Here is a 23,961-nt window from a genome sequence, read left to right on the forward strand (position 1 = left end):
CATAGTGTAAGGCCCCCCATAGTGCCAGGTTCCAGCTCCCCCCCATAGTGCCAGCTCCCCCCCCCCATAGTGCCACATCCCCCCAATAGTGCCACATCCCCCCCAATAGTGCCACATCCCCCCAATAGTGTCAGCCCCCCCCCATAGTGCTAGCCCCCCTATAGTGCCAGCCCCCCTATAGTGCCAGCCCCCCTATAGTGCCAGATCCCCCCAATAGTGCCAGCCCCCCCATAGTGCCAGCCCCCCCATAGTGCCAGATCCCCCCCATAGTGCCAGATTCCCCCCATAGTGCCAGATCCCCCCAATAGTGCCAGATTCCCCCCAATAGTGCCAGATTCCCCCTATAGTGCCAGATTCCCCCCTATAGTGCCAGATCCCCCAATAGTGCCATATCCCCCCCCCCAATAGTGCCAGATCCCTTATAGTGCCAGCCCCCCCCCATAGTGCTAGCTCCCCCATAGTGCCAGATCCCCCCCCAATAGTGCCAGATTCCCCCAATAGTGCCAGATCCCCCCCCCCCCGCCTATAGTGCCAGATTCCCCCTATAGTGCCAGGTTCCCCCCTATAGTGCCAGATCCCCCCAATAGTGCCAGATCCCCCCAATAGTGCCAGATCCCCCCCTATAGTGCCAGATCCCCCCCAATAGTGCCAGCCCCCCCATAGTGCCAGCCCCCCCATAGTGCCAGATCCCTCCTTAGTGCCAGATCCCCCCCAATAGTGCCAGATCCCCCCCTAATAGTGCCAGAGTTCCCCCCTATAGTGCCAGATTCCCCCCTATAGTGCCAGATCCCCCCAATAGTGCCAGATCCCCCTATAGTGCCAGCCCCCCTATAGTGCCAGCCCCCCCCATAGTGCCAGCCCCCCCATAGTGCCAGCCCCCCATAGTGCCAGCCCCCCATAGTGCCAGCCCCCCATAGTGCCAGCCCCCCCCATAGTGCCAGATCCCCCCTTAGTGCCAGATCCCCCCCAATAGTGCCAGATTCCCTTAATAGTGCCAGATCCCCCCCAATAGTGCCAGATTCCCCCCATAGTGCTAGATCCCCCCCACATAGTGCCAGCTCCCCCCACATAGTGCCAGCCCCCCCCCCCCTGCAAAGAAAAAAAAACACTAATACTTACCTCCATCAGCAGCGATGCAGGCCTCTTCTGGCCTGTGTCCCTGCTGTGCGCCGCCCGACTCAGGCGGCGCAATGATAATGACATCATCGCGCTGCCTGAGCCGGCCTCTGATAGGCTGCAGGCAATTGTGCCTGCGGCCCATCAGAAGAACAGGGGAGGGACACGCCTCTCCCTGAGTCCCTCCCCTGCCCCACAGCACACATCCCACCGCCGCCGCAATTATATCCAGGGCCGCGCCGCCTATGGTGATCGGCGGTACGGCCCTGAAGAACAAAAAATAGAAATTATTTTTGTTAAAGATAGGCGGCCCAGCGGCCGTTTTTTCAGGGCGGCCTGGGGGGGCAATTGCCTGCCTGCCCCCTTGCCCAGCCCGCCCCTGTCTCTCGGGACCTGAAAGATTATATAACCTGGTCTTGGGTAATTTTGCACCGGGAATCAAGTTAATCGGGCAATCATAAGGACGGTGAGGTGGTAACTTCTGACAACCCTTTTCAGAAAAAACTTCCTCAAAGTACAAAACAAATGTAGGTAGGGTAGCTATGGAGGCAACTAAGCAATTGCTATTTAAGCAATTTTCTCAGCAATGCTCACTCCATTCCAATATCTCCCTAGCCTGCCAATCTACCACTGGATTGTGCGCTACCAACCAGGGAAGACCCAATACCACAGGAGAGGAAAGGCCCTCCAGAACGTAACATAAAAGACACTCATTATGGTGGTCCCCTACCCGAAGGTGTAAGTTATGGACAATGTGTGTGAGGTTTCTCTGAGACAGAGGCGCAGAATCAATAGCAAATATGGGAATAGGTCTCTGTAGCGTACAGAGAGACAAACCCATAGTGCGGGCAAAATGGGCATCTATCAAATTTACCCCTGCTCCACTGTCTAGAAAGAAAGAAATAGTCTCCGTCTTAACACTAAAAACAATAACCGCTGGCAACACAAATTGAGATGTTCGTATGGAGGAAACGCATACCCCCCGGCTGACATCCTCCACACAGCCTGGGGTTAGTTGTTCCGACGGTCTTTTGTTTTTGAGAAAGGAAGGACAGACATTAATTAAATGACCCCTCCCCCTACAGAAAAAACAAGCCCCACGCCTACGGCGAGCCTCAGGAGGATGGACCTGACGCGTAGTTCCACCTAGCTGCATAGGCTCTTCTAGGTCCGTACAGACTAGCTGCTGCTTCGGAGGGGTTACAAATTGCTCAGGATCTTTCAATCTCTCCCTAAGACGTCTATCTATTCTGATAGAGAGGGACATAACAGCATCAAGGGAAAGGGGAGTCTCATACAGCGCAAGCCCATCCTTAACCCTTTCGGATAACCCAGTGCAGAACTGACTCCTGAGAGCCGGGTCGTTCCACTGGGTATCCGTAGCCCACCTACGGAACTCTGAGCAATATTCCTCTGCTGGCCCGATCTCCCTGTAGGAGTCTCCATAACTTCGACTCAGCCAGAGCGACTCGGTCAGGGTCATCATATATGAGACCCAAAGCCCCAAAATATGCATCCACAGACCCGAGAGCCTGGGAATCAAGGGGTAAAGAGAACGCCAAGGATTGCGAGTCCCCCTGAAGCAGGGAAATAACAATCCCCACCCGCTGTTCTTCATTAACAGAGAAGTAAGGGCGCAGCTTAAAATATAACTTACAGGCCTCACGGAACGTCACAAATTTGTCCCTTCCCCCAGAAAATCTGTCAGGAAAAACAACCTTGGGTTCCGCAGCAACCTGGTTACCCATAGCAACCGCTGGGCTTGCGGTCTGCTGCAATTGCTGCTGTTGCTGGAGGACCGACGCCTTCAATCCTGCCACCTCCAAAGACAGGCCTTGAAGTTGTTTTGCCAAAGCAGCAATAGGATCCATGCTGGATTCTAAATAGGCAGAAAGAGAGAGAACATTTTTATTTTTTTCCTACCTACAAAAAATAATGGCCAGATATAATGTCATGACCGGTGTGCCAATCACATACGTGACACAAAGGGAGGGAAAAGGGAAGGTCCTGTCCAAGGGAGAGGGAAAGGTGGTGACCCCTAACTCACCTTGAGGCTGGCACCTAACTGCCCTGACGTCCCTAGGTGGGTTCCTCACCCGTACGCCGATCACGTGCCTAAAACCCTGGCTTTCCCTAAGATGAGCCCGAGGTAGTGAATAGGTCGGTGGGAGCACTAGTCTGCACCACTAACACTAAAGGAAAACACCAAGGAGAGGACAGACAAAACATATAATCCCAGGTGGGAGACCACAGTGGACAACAAAAGCCCAACAGGGATCCGGAGGGTAACACTCTGGAACAACAACCAGGGATCACAGCTCCAGTAGGTCAGTATAGAAGTCCATTCAGGAAGCTCTATATCTGGCAACCAGAGAAGTGGGAGAGGAGAATATAAGGAGGTTGGGAGTGACAGACAAGAAACAGCTGAGGAGAAGAAGCTACGGATCCCTGAGTGAGACAAAAAGGATTGCAAGGCAAATACAGAAAACTATCATTAAGAAACAGCGTGATCTTTAGACATAGAGCGCGCAGCCACCCGCTGCAACTTCCTGACCCTGGATATAATGGAGTCAGACGTGGCTCTTGACACCCTTGTGACAGGAAGAGTGCAGGCAGTACTCAAGGAGAGTAGGAAGCACAGGATGGATGAAGCCCTGCAGCCCCACTGAAGGCTGGCTAAGTATCCCTGCCCTGTCTCCTGTCCACTCCATATAACCCCTGATACTCCTATCACCCCCGATTCAGCAATTAACCCCTTCATTGCTCCCAGCAGCCGTAACCCCTTTACTGCTGCAAGGCGGATATTGTGCGTAACCCCTTATACCCGTAGAGATAGATTGGGCTGTTGCTAAAATACACGTGTGTGAGTGTAATGTATAGTTAGATTGTGGGGTGGAATTGGAACTGTGCATTGTGTGATTTGCTAGTATAGTTAGGCGTATTATTATAGTGTTATTATAATATATATTGCTGTATAATGATAGTGTTGTTAGTATTCTGTTATTATATTTAGGGATGAGCGGGAGGTGCCATATTCGATTTTGCAATATTTCGCAAATATTCAATTGAATATTCATCTTATATTTGTCGAAATAGGATATTTGTCATTATTCTATTTATCACGAATAATATGCGATTTAATGATTCGCGTCTGCGATTTTCTTTTAACTGTATAAGGCATTTTTCCTATTGGTTGGCTATTTAGAATATTATATTTTTTATACCAATCTGTACAGTTGGTGAAATCGTGAAAACTCAGATCCAATTGTATATTCTAACCCACAGGCGTTCCCATGGTGACGGGGACGCTTGTCGGGGAGGAGTATGCGAACGACCGTACAGATTGGGAAAAAAAAGACGAATATTCAAAATAACGAATATTCGCTATATTGCTATATATTAGTTTTTTAGAATATTCTTCATTTTATTTTCCATATGAAAATATGATTCCTTCCTGTATAAGTCACTTGTAGGCCAATGACTCATTGACCCACCAGAAAGAAGCAGGGAGGAATCATGTTTTCAGATGTTAAAAAATGACGAATATTCGATGTAGCGAATATATAGCATTATATTCGTAATATTTGCGAATTTGGGAAGTTGCGATATTCGCAATTAATAATCGCTATTCGAATATTTGCACTCAACATTAATTATATTGAGGTGTGTGCATCTGTATGTATATATATTTTGATCTTTAATATATAGATATAGCGTAAATTAGACTGTAGACTTGTAATTGTGTTAATAAATATACTTTATTGTTCATAGTACAGTGTATAGTCTTTTATGGTCACCGTCGTAGTAGCAGTAGTAAGTCGCACGTGGTTCAGTAATTAGGTAAGGCAACAGAGGTAGTTTATTTTAGTTATAAATAGACGTATTCATCAGTAGACGACTCACGCCTATTTCTGAATATTAATTTTTGATATTACCCAAAATATCAATAATTAATATTCCCATTAACATTGGCGAGCCATGCAGGAGACAGAATAGTTAGGCGGGGTCACAGTAGATGATTGTACGCCTATTTATTAATATTAATTATTGGTATTAACCAAAATATGAATAATTAATATTTCCTTTTTCATTGGCGAGCCAGGCCCACTGCTAGGAATTTGTGTCTGTTTCGCTTTGGTGAAGAAAATCGCTTAATCTGTGAATTATTCACTAGATTAAGTACCTGTGGTGTCTCACAGGGTGAAGTCATTGAGGGTATATACGTGTCTCCCAGGTTCTTAGCATATGCTGAAGAAAGTTGTTTAGGAAAGGGTTAAGAAAAACCTAAGCCTGGGTCCTGATGAGCTGCACCTGGGGAGTTGCTAGAAAACTGGGCTGTCAACACACTTGCTCAGAACTCCCTGGGAGTGAGAGAAGCCACATCTCACTGAGGGACCCTGAAGGTCCAGAGCCTGCAAATTGCAAGTATCACAGGTTGCTGTACAGACAGCGTTCTTATTTAGAGCTCTCCCACTTGAAATATGCAAGTGGGTTACCCACGGTGACCCTAACAGCGCAGATGAGTTGGTCTCTCTGGTAGAAAGATATGCTCCGGCAAAGGACCTGGTACAAAAGCCCCGCCTAACCCAGGAAAGTACCCGGCAGGGGGGTGCTCCTGCGAGGGGTGGGGCCCCTAACAGGGACACAAGGTCCAAAGCTGAACTCTGGCCGGAACGCACCGAAAGGGCCAGGTCTGACTTTCTGAGACCAGAACCTATCAAATGCTTCCGGGGTAGGGGACCAGGACATATTGCTGCTAACTGTCCGTTAAACTCAGAGCCCATGCAGTGTGATATGAGTGCTATGCCAAATACAAAATCGATGTTTGCCCAAGGGGTTTGTTCTATTGGGACCCCTGAAAAGGTCGATAAACATCTGTGTCCTGTTTCAGTGGAGGGGAGAGAGGTGCAGGCTCTCCTGGATACTGGCAGTATGATCACGTTAGTCAAAGCCAGTTTGGTAAACTCCGATAGCTTACAGACCCAGACAGTAGGGGTCACCTGTATTCATGGGGAAACTTGCAAGTATAATACGGCACGTGTTACCATAGGAACTGTGCTCAACCGAGTACCCTGTCAAGTAGCGATAATACCCACTCTCATGTATGACGTAATACTGGGGAGGGATTTTCCTTCTTTCTGGGAATTGTGGGAAAAAAGGGTTAAAGAGCCAACAGTGGTTACGGTCTCTGGAGAAAGGGCAACAGGAGTCACAGAACCTGAGCTTCTTCATGAGGTTCTGTCATCTCCTGATAAAGCCGTGTTTCCTTTTGATGTAATGTCGGGGGACACTGAAACCACTGATGTAAGTGGGGAGCCAGAGGAAAGGGTTGAAAATGTCTTAGCAGATATAAAGGTTTCACGCGACAATTTTGCCACAGCACAGCTGAATGACCCTACTTTGGCTCGGGCCCGGGAAAATATAAAAATAATAAATGGTGTCCTGATTTACCCAGATGTCACGCTTGCTTATCCCCATATCGCGATGCAAAATAACTTACTATATCAGGTAGACAAGCAAGGTGAAGACATCGTAGAACAACTGATAGTTCCCAAGCCATTTAGGAAGATGGTCTTGGATCTAGCACATGGTCATTTGTTGGGGGGACACCTGGGGATGGAAAAGACAAAAGAACGAATTTGAATGCGTTTCTTTTGGCCAGGGCTAGTAGCAGAGGTACGAGATTACTGTGCATCTTGTCCCGAGTGCCAATATACGTCTCCGCCCCCTAACTTTAGAAGCCCATTGGTACCCTTACACATTGTGGAAGTGCCATACGAGAAGTACCGCAATCGTCTACGGGGTTTTCACCCTTTGAACTTCTGTATGGCAGGCAGCCCCGAGGGCTACTCGACATAGCTAAAGAGACGTGGGAGCACGAATCTACCCCGTACCGCAGTGTAATTGAGCATGTGTCACAGATGCAGGGCCGGATCAAGGCAGTCATGCCCTTGGTTCGAGAACATATGCAACAAGCCCAACAGGCCCAAAGTAGAATATATAACCGGGGTGCGAAACTGCGTCATTTTAGTCCAGGGGACCGGGTGCTTGTGTTAATACCCACAGTAGAGAGCAAATTCTTAGCAAAATGGCAAGGGCCCTTCACAATTGTTAAAAAGATAAGCGAGGTGAACTATCTAGTTCATCAGCCCGGGAAGAGAAAACCTGAACAGAACTATCATATTAACTTGCTAAAGCCCTGGAAAGATAGGGAAACTCTGGTGGTAAACTCAGCACCACGAAGCTACACCGTACCTGAGGTTAGAATTGCTGAGTCTCTGTTTCCCCATCAGGAACAGGAATCACAGGAATTCGTTATGAGAAATAACGATTATTTCTCAGAACTCCCAGACCTCACTCATGTGATAAAACACGATATTGTCACAGAACCCAGTGTTAAGGTGAAGATTAAGCCCTATCGGGTCCCTGAAGCGAGGCGCGAGGTCATTACCCAAGAGATTAACAAGATGTTAGACCTAGGGGTAATAGAGTCCGTAAGTGAGTGGTCTAGTCCCATCGTTTTAATTCCCAAACCTGATGGGTCCATAAGGTTCTGTAATGACTATCGCCAGTTAAACTTGGTCTCAAAGTTTGACGCCTACCAAATGGCGAAAGTAGAAGAACTAATAGACAAACTGGGTAGTGCTCGGTACTTAACAACATTGGACTTAACTAAAGGGTACTGGCAAATTCCGCTAACTGAAAGGGCCAAGGAAAAGACGGCTTTTTCTGCACCCAGTGGTCATTTCAAATACACTAGGTTGCCATTTGGCCTCCATGGGGCCCCGGCGACTTTTCAGCGTATGATGGATAGGATCCTAAGGCCACATATTGGTTATACATCAGCATATCTGGATGATGTAATAATTTACAGTAGCGACTGGGAGTCTCACCTACCAAAAGTGCAGGCGGTCGTGGATTCACTAAGACAGACGGGTCTCACCACAAACCCTAAAAAGTGTGCCATCGGCTTGGAAGAAGCCAAGTATTTGGGATACACCATTGGGCGAGGTCTGATCAAACCCCAGCTAAACAAAATAGACTCAATACAAAACTGTCCTAGACCCCTAAACAAGAAGCAAGTGAGATCGTTTTTGGGAATTGCAAGGTAATACAGAAGGTTTATCCCTAATTTTGCATCTATGGTGGTTCCCTTAACCGATCTTACAAAAGGGAAAAATTCAGTCATGATAAAATGGACCCCAGAGGCCGAGAGGGCGTTCCAATCCTTGAAACAAGCCCTGTGCTCCCAGCCGGTACTGGTATGTCCGGATTTTCATAAACCCTTCTCCCTGCAAACCGATGCTTCGGAGGCTGGGTTAGGAGCAGTGTTATCAAAAATAATTGATGGGGAAGAACACCCTGTCTTATACATAAGTCGGAAACCATTAAAACTTGATTAATTGCAAATCTAAGAAGCTGTGTGCCACAATTCTCTACTATTCTGCGAATTAGTCAGGCAAGAGAGACGCGGTCAGTGGTTTCTGAGCGTCCAGGGCCTGATAGTTCAGACAGAACACTATTTTCCAATCAGAGCTAAAGGCAGACCAAAATCTGCAGCAGAGAGCTAAATCTTTCTGGTTTGTATGGATTAACAATTTTCTGATTGCCTTGCATGCCCACTGAACACTTGCAACCATCCTGAGAAGAAGTATTTGCATACCGTCACTGTGAGAGAACCATCGCTGTTGGAGCTGAACAGAAGAAGTCCGACTGGATGGGAGAAGGTGTTCCTGGTACTAAAGGACCTCCTCCACGCAGCAAGGACAGGAAAAGTCAGCTCCAGAGAAGATGGACTCTCAACAAAACGTAAGTATGGACTTCTCAACACTGCAACACCTAGCTAAACTTAATACATTTAACCCCATCCTCCCCACCACTTACAAGTCAGCAGAAATGCTGTGGTCCCATTTGTTGGCACAGGATTGTAGTTATAACAAACTTTGTGTTAAAAACGGACGGTATTAAACAAGGCAACCAAACAGCTTCTGATGTTAACCAAGCATGTTCATATATTTAAGGGTTAGCATCTGCAAGCCAACGAAAGTTGCGCTGGTGTCTCGGTCAACAGAGACAATTCCTCCGACCATTCATTGCCAGTGCTGTGCCAGTGATTCAAACCAGGTTTCGGCATTGCGGGCACAGCTGGCAGAGAATGTACAGTCTACTGTTGACCGAGACATACAGGTGGCTAAAATAGAGTCACAGTTAGTAGAGCTGCAGAGGCAGAAGGAGAAGATTGAGGCTCCGTTGACTCAGTCCTATGCTGTTGTAAAGTCTAAATTGATGACTGGCATGCAACATGTCATCACCTAGTTTGCTAAAATGGCGCTGGCCCTTTCTTTTTCCTTAGTCAGAATCTTCCAAAATTTTGCCCTGTGCTGGGCAAAAAGGGGGGATATTAGTCTGTGACAGGCCAAATCACCCAAAATTTTAGCCTGTCCACACTAAGAGATTTTTCCCTGACTTTGGGAACAAGAAATATCCTGAAGAGTGTAGGGTTGTTTAAGGTATTGAAAATTCGATACCCAATCAATACTTTTACACCAGTATTGATTCGGACCTGTGATGTTCATTTCTTCGATACTAGACTGCGCTACTGCGCAGTCTAGTATCTCCTCTTATAAGAGAACATGGCGTGTGCAGAGCTCAGCACGCAAGTTCTCTCCAGCCAGACAGTGGGCAAGGAGGGAGGGAGTCCATCCCTTCTAAGACTTGGCAACCGCTGAGCCCAATGAAGGGACAGGTAAATAATGCAGAGGAGGGACGTGGGCTTTTACTATGCAGCGTGCTGCCTGCCCTTCTGCACTATCATTACCATACACTGTGTATGATAAGGACAGCCCTGATCTGTGCTGTGTGCTACAGTCTGTAATACATATCGTAGGCTGCTGACCCTGCTGCGCTCGCATTATCATAACAAGAGCACAGCAGGGCTGTCATTACCATACACAGTGTATGATAATGACAGCGCAGCACTGCAGTGCCAATAGTACTAGTAGCTTGACTGTTCAAAACAGGTTACTAGAAGTTCCTGTGCTGCACTGAAAAAGTTAACAGGGACAGCTCTGATCTGGAAAGGAAAGGGTTACCCAGGCACTGCCACTCGCTGTATTTCTGTGATTCAGGGCAGCAGGAATGAAGGACGAGCAGTTCAGCCAATAAAAAAGAGAAGGCAAGTAAGGTCAGACAATCAGATGATAGACCCTCCCTGTCTGCAGTTTATACCGGAGAGTAAAGACACGTGCTTCTGCCTGGACTCTTAGGTTTCCCGGGAAGAGGAAGGTGGGGGGGCATAGCATTGTGTTCTGGGGGGGGTGAATACATAGTGTACAGTGTGTTTATGTGACAGTGGGGCAGTGACTGCATAGTGTGTATATGTTAGCAGTGACTGCATAGTGTATAGTGTGTATATGTGAGCAGTGACTGCATAGTGTATAGTGTGTATATGTGAGCAGTGATAGCATAGTGTATAGCGTGTATATGTGAGCAGTGACTGCATAGTGTATAGTGTGTATATGTGAGCAGTGACAGCATAGTGTACAGTGTGTTTATGTGACAGTGGGGCAGTGACTGCATAGTGTACAGTGTGTTTATGTGACAGTGGGGCAGTGACTGCATAGTGTGTATATGTGAGCAGTGACTGCATAGTGTATATGTTAGCAGTGACAGCATAGTGTATAGTGTGTATATGTGAGCAGTGCAATAATATTAGGCTAGTCGCTACACTGCGACTTTTTGTAGTGCGACTGATTGATTTTAGCTATTGAATGACAGCTGCAGTCCATAAGATTGCATTCAACTGAAAGCATTAATTTGTATTTCTGCTGTCATTCCATAGTTAAAATCAATCATTCGTGCTACAAAAAGTCGCAGTGTATCCCTAGCCTAAGCCTGTCTCAAAATAAAGGCAGGCAAAAAAACATGTATCAGGCAGCCAGCAAGATTTGGGGTTAATGTGACTCATTAACCCCAATCTTGCCACTACCATGTTTTAAACATGATGGTGGTCACTTATTTTTAATGTCAGGCTAGGCACACGCTTTTGGACATGGACCCCCCTTAATAGTAAGTGAAGTTTTTCTGTTTAATTTAATCAACGTTTTACATTTAAATAAACAAAAGTTTTTGGGGTGTTTTTATTTTTTATTTTTTCGCGTGGTACCGAATGGTATTAGGTATTGCAATACTTTTTTATGGTATCGAAACCGAATCAAAATTTTGGTATCGAAACAACCCTAGAAGAGTGCATCCCTGAGGATGGAACAGTTCAGGAGAAGGGAGCATGACTGCAGTGTAGACGGACCTAAGCCATGCAGGGCAAACATCAGATGTTTTGCATGTGCTGGCTTAGGTCATATAGCGAAACACTGCAGAAAACACAAAACACACAGGAAGCCAAGTCAGGTGCTTCAGGTGTGGAAACAAAGGACACATTGCAAGGAATTGCCCTTGTGCAAGTAATTGCAATGTGCCCAGTAATGGGATCCAAGTAACATTGTGCAGTGGGGTCTAGTCAGCTTGGCCATAAACGGGTTACCTCTCAGCGGCATACGCCTGCTTGGCCATAAACGGGTTATCTCTCAGCAGAATACGCCTGCTTGGCCATAAACAGGTTACCTCTCAGCGGCATACACCTCACCAAGTGCTGAGGGGTCAGGATGGCCAAGCTAGGATAGGACATTTTTCACACCCCTGTACTATTTGTTACACCGTTTGTTCCCTGTGTATGTCCATGTCATGTGTTTTTTGTTATCTGTTTGTATGTCCTTTTTATGATGATGGCAGTAGTCCCGGTTTACGTGTTTCACCCTGCGGATTTTTGTAGTTTATATTCCCTGCTATGAGTCCAGTCGCTGCTGTTGTTGATTAATTCTTGTGTCCTCTTTGAGTAAAAACAGTGTTATACTGTGGATTGAGAGAGTTGTTGGTTAGCGGAACGGGTGACATTGGTACATGGTTACGTGGGATGTCACAATTAGCAACCAAGGTCTCTGATCGTTACAGGTAGCACTGTTTGGCTCAAGGTTTTAGGTAGGGCTGTGTTATATTGGGGACTGGGGCGGACAGACAACACTGGTGTAATGTTGCACTGTGCACTTACTATCTAGTCCGATCAGGTAACCCAGCTCTGATGGAGATTGGACACAGAATGATTGGCAGCAGAGTGTGGCCTGTGTTTGTGTGTTGTGGTGTCCTGAAGAGTCTAGGCAGGACTTAAGCCATGGATTCTGTTGGCCTCCACAAGATGGGATGACAGGTGGAAATCAGCCTGAGTACACATGAGTAAGCCGGGGATACAGTACCATCAAGAACAACATTGTGCTTCGTCCATAGCTCCCCTTGGATATCCTAACCTATTAGAGTGGCCATCCTTATCTGTTGAAGCAGAGGGATGTGAAGCAGATGATGGGATCCTCTGAAGGTAGGGTGTTCAGACACCAGTGTTAGGATAACGAGGGGTCCTGTGAGATGAAGGTCAGCCCAATTCCTTTCTCTTCACTTGGGTCAAAGGTATTGGTGCTGGTGTAGGACAACTAATTGCACTGTGAGGGGATAAATCCCCCAGGAGCGCCTGGTATTTTCTTCTGTCATAAGTATGTTCACTATGGAGCAGAGGAAAAACCCAGATGACACCACAGAAGAGACTTGCTATCCGCCCTGACACTCTTGTGAGGCTCTAGAGGATCCCACTGGATTTTGGCAGTCAATTGCTGCTCAGAGGTCTTCAAGAGACTAAGAATTTAGCCACAATGCAGTGGGAACTTTACTATAACTGGGATCTCCCATGCTTTGGAGAAAAACTTGGAGGTGTTCGGGTGGAAGAGCTGGTTCAGATCCACATTTTTCAATCTTTTTATACACCCAGTAAAAGTTCTTCTGGTTCTGGTTATTATCTACATGGGACTGTGATCGGAGGGTCAAGGGACTTGTTGACCAGGTAAACCAGAACCAATGGAATTGGAGGAGAAGGCTCAGGACATAACTACAACAAATTCCTGAATCCAGAGATCTTATGGACAAACTTTGTTTCTTATGAGGGTTCAGGATGTATAACCTATGCAATCTTAAAACCCCATAGTACTGTATACCTAAATTGATTATATGTATGTTTGTTGATTGTGTACTCTTACACACTTTAGGTGCAAATGTGTGACAGCATATAGTTTATGGGTGCACACACATTTGCTTCCTATAGTCGTTTCCCATTGACACGGGGGTTTATGATCTACCTGTGTCTTTGGAGGTGTAGAGAGACATGCCCTGTTGCATAAGTCTCCCTGGGTACACACACAAAATTTTAATTTGGTGGCGTTGGAAGGGGGAGGGATGTTTTGTGTGACTAGGTAAAAGAGTAGATCCCCTAGGGACAGGCCCACTCTTTTACCAAGTTCATTTGCCATTTTAACCCCAAGAATGTAAGGTCAGCTTGGTACAGTTTACACAGACACCTCCTGTCCACGCGGGCACAGAGAGGCAACAAGCTGAGAGAGCCTGTTCACTGCACCAGTGAAAAAGCGATTTCTCAGCCTGGGTATACTGCCACCAGCTTCTCGTTTGATATAAGCCCGGTCCGCTAACGGGATTACATAGGGTGAGAAAACAACCCACGGTAGCATATAACAAGGCCGAAACACGGACATGGGGATTTGTGATTGAGATACAAGACAGCACAAGATTTAATTATATATTTAATCGCTATAAGGGCACACTAGATAACACAAAATACACAAGGAATATATACAGTGGTCTGAGGTTACAAACACGGGTAGTATGGTACAAGCAGGATTACACATAGTACAAGTCAGTTACCGGGTAGATGAATGTTTCTTTGTGTTGTGATGGTGTGATAGTCCTTGGCTGTGGTCACGTGGGGCAGTGATGTCAGCAGTTTCTAGGTCTCTCCAAACACAGGGCACGATGTGACCCCCTTTCAGAGAAAGATGCCGCCCGCTGGCTTGCATGGGCTTTTGACCAGTAGCCGGTCCCTCCCCTCCCCTGGGAAGGCTCCACTCCTCCTCTTCTAGGCTGGCAGCTAAGGACCCACAAAACCCATTAGGGCCCATAGCTCCAGACCAGGAGGTCACAGCGAGATGGTTCTCGGACCAACAGACCCGCCTGGATTCCGGCTACAATTAGAGTCCAAGCATGGTACCGTTATTGGGTTTCTGTTGGGAGATATGCATATCTCCCTTCCCTGGCCTCCCACCACCTCACTAAGACCACGGGCCTGTTCATCGTGGCCACAGGGACACAAATACGTATCCGGTTTGTGCCTGTGATGGCTGGGCGATTCATAATTCCTTATAAATCGCCGGTTCCATGCTGTCTGCTAGATTTGATTGAACTAGGGAATAGACTAGACCTCATGCAGAGAGATTCTTCCTGTCACATCATCTTGGTTCCTTGTTGACTGGGTGAGGTGTGAATTCGTACGCATTTGGCCTCCTTAACCACTTCAACCCCGCTAGCTGAAACCCCCTTAATGACCAGGCCACTTTTTACACTTCTGCACTACACTACTTTCACCGTTTATCGCTCGGTCATGCAACTTACCACCCAAATGAATTTTACCTCCTTTTATTCTCACTAATAGAGCTTTCATTTGGTGGTATTTCATTGCTGCTGACATTTTAACTTTTTTTGTTATTAATCAAAATTTACCGATTTTTTTGCAAAAAAATGACATTTTTCACTTTCAGCGGTAAAATTTAGCAAATAAAAACGACATCCATATTTACATTTTTCGCTAAATTTATTGTTCTACATGTCTTTGATAAAAAGAAAAATGTTTGGGCAAAAAAAAAAAATGGTTTGGGTAAAAGTTATAGCGTTTACAAACTATGGTACAAAAATGTGAATTTCCGCTTTTTGAAGCAGCTCTGACTTTCTGAGCACCTGTCATGTTTCCTGAGGTTCTACAATGCCCAGACAGTAGAAAACCCCCACAAAAGACCCCATTTCGGAAAGTAAACACCCTAAGGTATTCGCTGATGGGCATAGTGAGTTCATAGAACTTTTTATTTTTTGTCACAAGTTAGCGGAAAATGATGATTTTTTTTTCTTACAAACTCTCATATTCCACTAACTTGCGACAAAAAATAAAAAATTCTAGGAACTCGCCATGCCCCTCACGGTATACCTTGGGTGTCTTCTTTCCAAAATGGGGTCACTTGTGGCGTAGTTATACTGCCCTGGCAATTTAGGGGCCCATATGTGTGAGAAGTACTTTGCAATCAAAATGTGTAAAAATGGCCTGCAAAATCTGAAAGGTGCTCTTTGGAATATGTGCCCCTTTGCCCACATCTGGTATCACCGTACTCAGGAGAAGTTGGGGAATGTGTTTTGGGGTGTCATTTTACATATACCCATGCTGGGTGAGAGAAATATCTTGGCAAAAGACAACTTTTCCAATTTTTTTATACAAAGTTGGCATTTGACCAAGATATTTATCTCACCCAGCATGGGTATATGTAAAATGACACCCCAAAACACATTCGCCAACTTCTCCTGAGTATGGCGATACCACATGTGTGACACTTTTTTGCAGCCAAGGTGGCACCTTTCGGATTTCGCAGGCCATTTCTTACACATTTTGATTGCAAAGTACTTCTCACACATTTGGGCCCCTAAATTGCCAGGGCAGTATAACTACGCCACAAGTGACCCCATTTTGGAAAGAAGACACCCCAAGGTATTCCGTGAGGGGCATGGCGAGTTCCTAGAATCTTTTATTTTTTGTCAGCGCAGTTCGCTAATCAGCGAATCAGTGACTGTGGTGCGGTGGGCTGGGCGCTAACTGATCCCTAAACTACCTAACCAAGGGGTCTAAACTATCCCTAAAACCTAACAGTCAATACCAGTGGAAAGAAAAAGTGACAGTTTACATTGATAACTTTTTTCCTTTCACTAGTGATTGACAGGGGCGATCAAAGGGGTGATCAAAGGGTTAATTGGGGTGCAGGGGGTGATCTGGGGCTAGTGTGTTGTGTTTGGTGTACTCACTGTGAAGCCTGCTCCTCTGCTGGATCCAACCGACGAAAAGGACCAGCAGAGGAGCAGGGCAGCCATATAACAGATCATATTTACTAATATGATCTGCTATGTGGCTTCTGATTATTATTTTTTTAAATCATCAGCTTGCCAGCCGCGATCATTGGCTGGCAAGCTGATGACGCGACCCCCCTTGACGAAATGCCAGCCCGAACTGCGCATGCGCGGGCCGGCAAAGCGCGTCATCTCGCGTCACGCATATACGCGAGATGACGCATATATGCGTGACTCTGCGCAGCGCTGCCGCCTCCGGACCGCACATCTGCGTTAGGAGTTCACTACCTCTGCTATCTGACAAGCAGAGGGTTGAAGTGAGAACTTATATTGCATGTACACTGACAAAGGTGAATCAGATGAAAATCATGGCTGCCAGTAAATAATGATCCACATTCTTCACATATGTACAGGTATATATGTCTAATATGTGCATATATATTGGCACTGTATGGCCAGTGGGGACATATGGGTCCCCTGTATGTGGGCCCAGTATATGAGTCTGTCCAGGTTATGTGTGTATGTATATATAGTATATAGATGAATGTATGCCCATTTGTCAGCATACATGTCTATATATATATATATATATATATATATGTATTTACACTTATGTGCCCCCAGGATGTGGGCTTATAGATGCCCTCGGTATATATTGAGTATATATATATGTATATAGATGTGCCCCAAGTATATATATATATATATATATATATATATACTTAATGCTGGCTAAGATTCCCCCAGTTCCGGGTGCCCCCCCATCAGAGGAGGAGAGGCCGGCAACTGGACAATTATGTCCAGTTTCGGCCACTTCAACGGACAGAGAATCAATTCAGATCATCTGTCCTTTAATAACATCTCCGGGAAGGCCAGAGATGTTCTGCACTACAAAGGCAGGGGAACAAAGAACTCCCCTATCCCTGTAGGTCGCATACCTCCAATGCTATAATTACAGCAGCAGGATGTATGCGGGCGCCTCACAGGCGGGAGAATCAAATCATCCTCTGCCTGGAAGCAAGCGCCAGGACACGCAGGCTGGCGCGGTGACATGATATTACAGCGCCTCTCCACGTGGACTTGGCTTCAGGCGTGCACGCACACGCCTGCAGCACGGGAAGGCAGGAGCGAGCGTGCTGGGTTTAAATAACCTGGCAGCGCCAGGCTAAAGGAGGGAATCCTGACCTACCTCCCAGAAGAGAGCGCTGGCGGTGCTGCGACCTGACCTGCATCCCCCCCAGGAGTAAGGAAGAGCGCAGGCAGCATTGCGCTGCGCAAGAGGAGAAGACTGGCCTCCCCACTAAGAGGAAGAGCGCAAGTAGCACTCAAGGAAAACAGGAAGAGCAGGATGGATGAAGCCCTGCAGCCCCACTGAAGGCTGGCTAAGTATCCCTGCCCTGCCTCCTATCCACTTCCTATAACTCCTGATACTCCTATCACCCTCCTTCCCCAGCATTCTTTATTAACCCCTTGCTGGGCTGATGTTAATCCCTGCCCTGTCCTACAGAGTCCCTGAACCCCAGTACTCTGCCTTGATTCAGGAATTAACCCCTTCACTGCTCCCTGCAGCTGTAGCCCCTTTACCCGTAGGGACTGTGTGTAGACAGATTGGGATGTTGCTGAAATATACGTGTGTAAGTGAGTGCAATGTATAGTTAGATTGTGTGGTGATATTGGAACTGTGTATTGTGTGATTTGCTAGTGTAGTTAGGTGTATTATTATAGTGTTATAATATATTTTGCTGTATAAAGATAGTGTTGTTAGTATTGTGTTATTATATTACGGTGTGTGCGTCTACAAGTATATATATTTATATGATCTTTAATATATAAATATATATAGCATGAGTGGCCAACCCGCGGCTCTTTGCCGCTTCAAGTGCGGCTCTTGCGGTGGAGATGGGAAGCAGCTGCGCAACCTAATAGAGAACATGGCATGCGCCGCTCTCAGCGCTTACCATGTTCTCTACACTAGCACAGTGGAGAAGGGAGTCCCTCCCTCTCCACTGTGACGTGGCTGCCACTGCCACCAATGGGGACATAGCAGGGGGGAGAAGGGGAGTGGCTGTGGCGCACTGCATCACCAATTAATGTAATGAATTCAAGTATAGGAGGCAGCGGGTGCCGGCGGCGGTATCACATACCCGGCCTCAATAACAGGGCTTGCGATCCGCGGAAATGAACCCCTCAGGTGCCGCACCTCAGGGATTAATTGCCATGGATCGCATGCCCTGTTATTGAGGCCAGGTATGTGATACAGACGCCGGCACCCACTGCATTCTATACTTGAATTAATGCATTAATTACATTCATTGGTGGCTCAGTGCGCCATCCCCTTCCCGGTATTATAAATTCTAACCATTGGTTGCACAGTGCCCCTCTCCCCAAGTATTAGTCATTGGTGGAAGTGGCCACAGGGTCCCCTCTAACCTCCTCATGGGTGATGCATTGGCAGCCTCTGATCGGAGCCCCAGCAGTGTAAGCCTGGAGCTCCAATCGGTTACCATGGCAGCCAGGACGCTACTAAAGCCCTGGTGTCACGGATGGTGTTGCAGAAAGCTGGAGCTTATAAATAAACATCCGACTAGCTTGATCCAAAATTAAGGAGCATATGGGTGAGCCCTATAAAACCCATAGAGCTCTCCCTGACTGCTATGCCAATGCAAAGGTCTTTATGGTAGACGATTGCATGCCCACATACCTAATACTATGTGACACCTGAAAACCCTATAATAGTGAGGGGACACGACCACCTGCACTTAATACGGACGGAGTCAGGGTCACCTAGAATCAAGCCAGCAAGGAAACACAAATAAAGGAAACAGACTAATCTGAGGAATCAGCAGAAGCAGCATCCAGCAGTGAACAACTCATCCAGGAAGAAGTATAAACCGCAAAGTGAGGCAGTATGGGAGGGAATATAAAGGGAGACAATTGGTGTAAATAATTAAATGGGATGTCACACTAGGAGAAATGGACACCAAACCGGCGCACCTGTGTATTGAGACCACTCACTCAATGCAATAGATAAATAATAAATAGTGTAACAGGGCACTCAAGAAATCGTGACCATGTGGTTGATGAAAATTTTAAGTCTTTATTACTGATGTAAAAGATATTGCTTGAACAAATCAAATACTTAAAATCGAAGGAATAATCGGTAGAATAATAATTCGATAATATTGCATAAAAATAATCGATTGGCACAAAGAATAAATCAAGACAATGTACTGCAAAAATCGACAATCATTGAAAACAAGGTCTATAATTCGATCGTACAATCCGATCTTGGTGAATACACCTGGGTATCGATAAAATCTAATCTTCTATGTCCCACTCTCAATTACAGAAGCGTCCCGCCGAAAACGAAGTAGGTAGCGGTGTCCCGCTATATGGTTACTTGCAAGTAAAGGTTTGATTACCTTATAATCAACCAAAGACTTTAAACTTTAGATCCTTTCCTCTCCTCGAAAGTGTCTATGACACGATATATCAAGAGGTGCCCAGCAAGGACAGTATTGTTGTGCTCCTTAAAAACCTTGTGTCGTAAAGTGAAAGGCACAAACAACTTACCAGGGAGACACAGATCAGGAGCCTCTGCCTGGGCTAACTGAACCTCTGCCTCCAAATCAGGATAAAGAGCAGAGACGACCACCCCTTCAGCCAAAATGGGACCCGGGTCTTTAAAGTTCCTCTCTCCCGGAAAACAAGGTGACAGGGCATCCGCCTTCACATTTTTAACCCCAGGGCGGAACTTAACAACAAAATTAAACCTAGAAAAGAGCAAAGACCATCTGGCCTGTCTCGGATTCCAATTAGGCCAGATTCTTATGGTCTGTAAACATGGCAATACGGTGTCTGGCTCCCTCTAACCAATGGTGCCATTCCTCAAAAGCTAATTTGATGGCCAACAACTCCCTATCTCCCACATCGTAATTTCTCTCTGCAGAGGAGAATTTCCTTGAGAAAAAGGCACACGGTCGCCATTTGGCAGGAGAGGGACCCTGAGACAAGACCACACCCACACCTACCTCAGAAGCGTCCACCTCAACAATAAAAGGTAGAGAGACATCAGGTTGTACCAAAATGAGAGCAGAAGCAAAACTCTCTTTGATACTAGAAAAGGCTTTAAAGGGACACTGACAGGGCCAATAAGCATATTGAGGTCTATATATGTGACTACAGGTCTTATACAGGGTATTACAATCATATAAGTATCCCCCTGTCCACATTATACAAACAGTAAACTTTAAGTTTTATAACCTGCTCCAAGGTCTGCAATCTGCCCAAGGGCGGCGTTTCACTTCTCTTGTGCCCAGCCAGCCTCCCCAACTGCCGATTTGAAGCGCCGCCCAGCTCATGAATATTCAGTTTGCTGGGCGGCTTCTGCGGTCCCCGCTCTGAAGCGCTTTGCTTAACAGTGCCCTGCGCATGCGCCGGATCTTGTGAAGTCGGGGACAGTAAGCGCCGCCCAGCGAAGTGAATATTGATGAGCTGGGCGGCGCTTACTGTACCGGACTTCACAAGATCCGGCGCATGCGCCGGCACTGTTAAGCGAAGCGCTTCAGAGCGGGGACCGCAGAAGCCGCCCAGCAAACTGAATATTCATGAGCTAGGCGGTGCTTCAAATCGGCAGTTGGGGAGGCTGGCTGGGCGCAAGAGAAGTGAAACGCCGCCTCTTGGGCAGATTGCAGACCTTGGAGCAGGTTATAAAACTTAAAGTTTACTGTTTGTATAATGTGGACAGGGGGGATACTTATATGATTGTAATACCCTGTATAAGACCTGTAGTCACATATATAGACCTCAATATGCTTATTGGCCCTGTCAGTGTCCCTTTAAGCGCATCTACCGACCACGAATAAAAAATCTACCCCTTTTTAGTCATATCAGTGAGTGGCTTAACAACATAGGAATAATTCAAAATGAACTTTCTGTAATAATTGGCAAAAAACAAAAACCGCATCAGCACCTTCTGATTCTTAGGAAGCTCCCAGTCATGCACAGTGCTGACCTTCTCAGGGTCCATGCGAAAACCAGAAGCGGAGAGAAGAAAACCAAGAAACTGAATCTCCGGAGCCGCAAACACACATTTTTCCAGTTTAGCGTACAATTTATTATCCCGCAGAATCAGAAAGACCTGACGTAGGTGGTCTCGATGAGTCGTGAAATCAGGAGAAAAAATCTAAATGTCATCCAGATACACCAGTACAAATTTCCCCATTAAATGATGAAAAATGCTGTTCACAAAATTTTGGAAGACGGCCGGAGCATTCCTCAAACCAAAGGACATAACCAAATTCTCGAAATGACCCTCAGGGGTATTGAAGGCTATCTTCAATTCGTCCCCTTCCCTGACCCTGGCTAGGTTGTATGCCCCTCTCAAATCTAACTTAGAAAAAACCTTAGCCCCAACAATCTGGTTAAACAGGTCCGGGATCAGAGGAAGCGGATATGGGTCACGAATCGTGATACAGTTCAGCTCCCTGAAATCCAGACAAGGTCTTAAAGAACCATCTTTTTCTTTAAAAAAAACCAGCGGCAACAGGGGACTTCGAGGGTCGGATGTGTCTCTTTCTCAGGCTCTCAGAGATATAAGTATGCATAGCGACTATTTCAGGTTGGGAGAGATTGTATAAACGTGATTTTGGCAGTTTGGCGTCTGGGATGAGATAAATAGGGCAGTCGTACTCCCGGTGCGGGGGCAACTCCTGGACATCACTCTCGGAAAACACATCCGAAAATTCAGAGAGAAAAGATGGCACAGTCTTGGTAGAAACCTCTGAAAGAGATGCTGTGAGGCAATTCTCTCTGCAAAACTCACTCCAACCATTTATTTGCCTTGCTTGCCAATCAATGGTGGGGTTATGTTTAGTGAGCCAGGGTAGCACCAACACTAGAGGAGTAGGTAATCCGCTTAAGACGAAACATGACATATCCTCAACATTAGCGTCACGCACAGTCAAACGGATATTGTGAACTATGCCCTTTAACAATCTTTGAGAAAGTGGAGCGGAATCGATAGCAAAAACAGTTATATCCTTTTCCAAAGTGCATACCTGGAAACCATGCGTTATTGCAAACTGATTATCAATGAGATTGACAGCTGCTCCACTATCTACAAAAATCTCACAAACAATGTTCTTGCTGTCTAGCGCCACCCTGGCAGGTAGGAGAAAACGGGTACTACAAGTAAATGGAAAACCTTCAATTTCCGCATTAACCTTGCCAATAGTAGCAAATGGAAAGTTTTTAGAGGTTTTTTTTCTTTTATTACCCTCAGAAAACTCCATGAATCTCCTAGAGGGGCAAACATTAGACAAATGATTTATAAACATCCAGCAATTTAGGATATAAGTCTAAATAATGGGTTAAATGATCAGAATTTATGTGGTACAGCTAAAGCGTAACCCTTACAAGAAAATGTATAAAACTTTATTACTACTTACGACAAACGCATATGTCCAAAAGTGTCCAGGCGCATACCAGACCACCAAAAATGCTGGCCAGGATATGGGATTAATAGCCCTAAATTACATGTCCTAAGACTAGGCCCTTAGCCCAGGGGCGACTCCTGATGGTGGAGGCCCCCTGTCCTCGAACCTGACTGGCAACTCCTAGTTTACCCTATTATATATGGGTTAAAAAGATCATTGACATAGTGGTGGGCTGGTATAGGCGTGGACAGAGAGGATCAATTACAAAAATGCACAGTGTATACAGCCCTGATGATATCAAATACCAATAGGTACACGGTGCAGTCAACTACAAATACATATATAAAAGACACCAAGTTACGATAATTAGACTTGGTGTCTTTTATATATGTATTTGTAGTTGACTGCACCGTGTACCTATTGGTATTTGATATCATCAGGGCTGTATACACTGTGCATTTTTGTAATTGATCCTCTCTGTCCACGCCTATACCAGCCCACGACTATGTCAATGATCTTTTTAACCCATATATAATAGGGTAAACTAGGAGTTGCCAGTCAGGTTCGAGGACAGGGGGCCTCCACCATCAGGAGTCGCCCCTGGGCTAAGGGCCTAGTCTTAGGACATGTAATTTAGGGCTATTAATCCAATATCCTGGCCAGCATTTTTGGTGGTCTGGTATGCGCCTGGACACTTTTGGACATATGCGTTTGTCGTAAGTAGTAATAAAGTTTTATACATTTTCTTGTAAGGGTTACGCTTTAGCTGGACCACACAAATAATTTATACCCCCACGACAGAAACAAACCCTCCTCTGATAGCTGAATTGTAACGGGCTTCCGAAGGAGCACTCGGTCTCCCATCAGCCGCAGACCTGCTACTTAGCTTCGGGAGCGAGGATCTGTGTTTGAACTCGTTCCCAGGGCAGCTTTGCTAGCTTGGAGGCTCCTAGGTCTGCCTTGAGCACCGAGCTGATCACTCGGTGCTCGACTGGTCGGTCTGTCGGTCATGTGACGCTGGCCATGTCATATGACCCTCATTTCCCACTATAAATACAGGGAGCCTGCTGGCCACAAGTTGCCTGTTAATTTAGGTTCCTGGCAGTTGCTGGATACCTGTGTACTTATCTGATCCTGTTCCCTGATGATCCTTTGCCTGCTCCTCCTGTACTGCGCATCCTTCCTGTTATATTGACCGCGGCTTCCACCTGACTATTCTTTGCGGACTCCTTTGGTACTTCTTGACTCTCCTGGTATTTATGACCCTGGCTTCTCCTGACCTTTCTTTGCTTATCCCTCTGTACTGCGTTGTCCTCTTGGTTTTGACCCGGTCCGTTCACTATCCGTTATTTGTCTTGTC

The sequence above is a fragment of the Bufo gargarizans genome, chromosome 2 (assembly GCF_014858855.1).
Source record: "Bufo gargarizans isolate SCDJY-AF-19 chromosome 2, ASM1485885v1, whole genome shotgun sequence".
NCBI classification, from domain to species: Eukaryota; Metazoa; Chordata; class Amphibia; order Anura; family Bufonidae; genus Bufo; species Bufo gargarizans.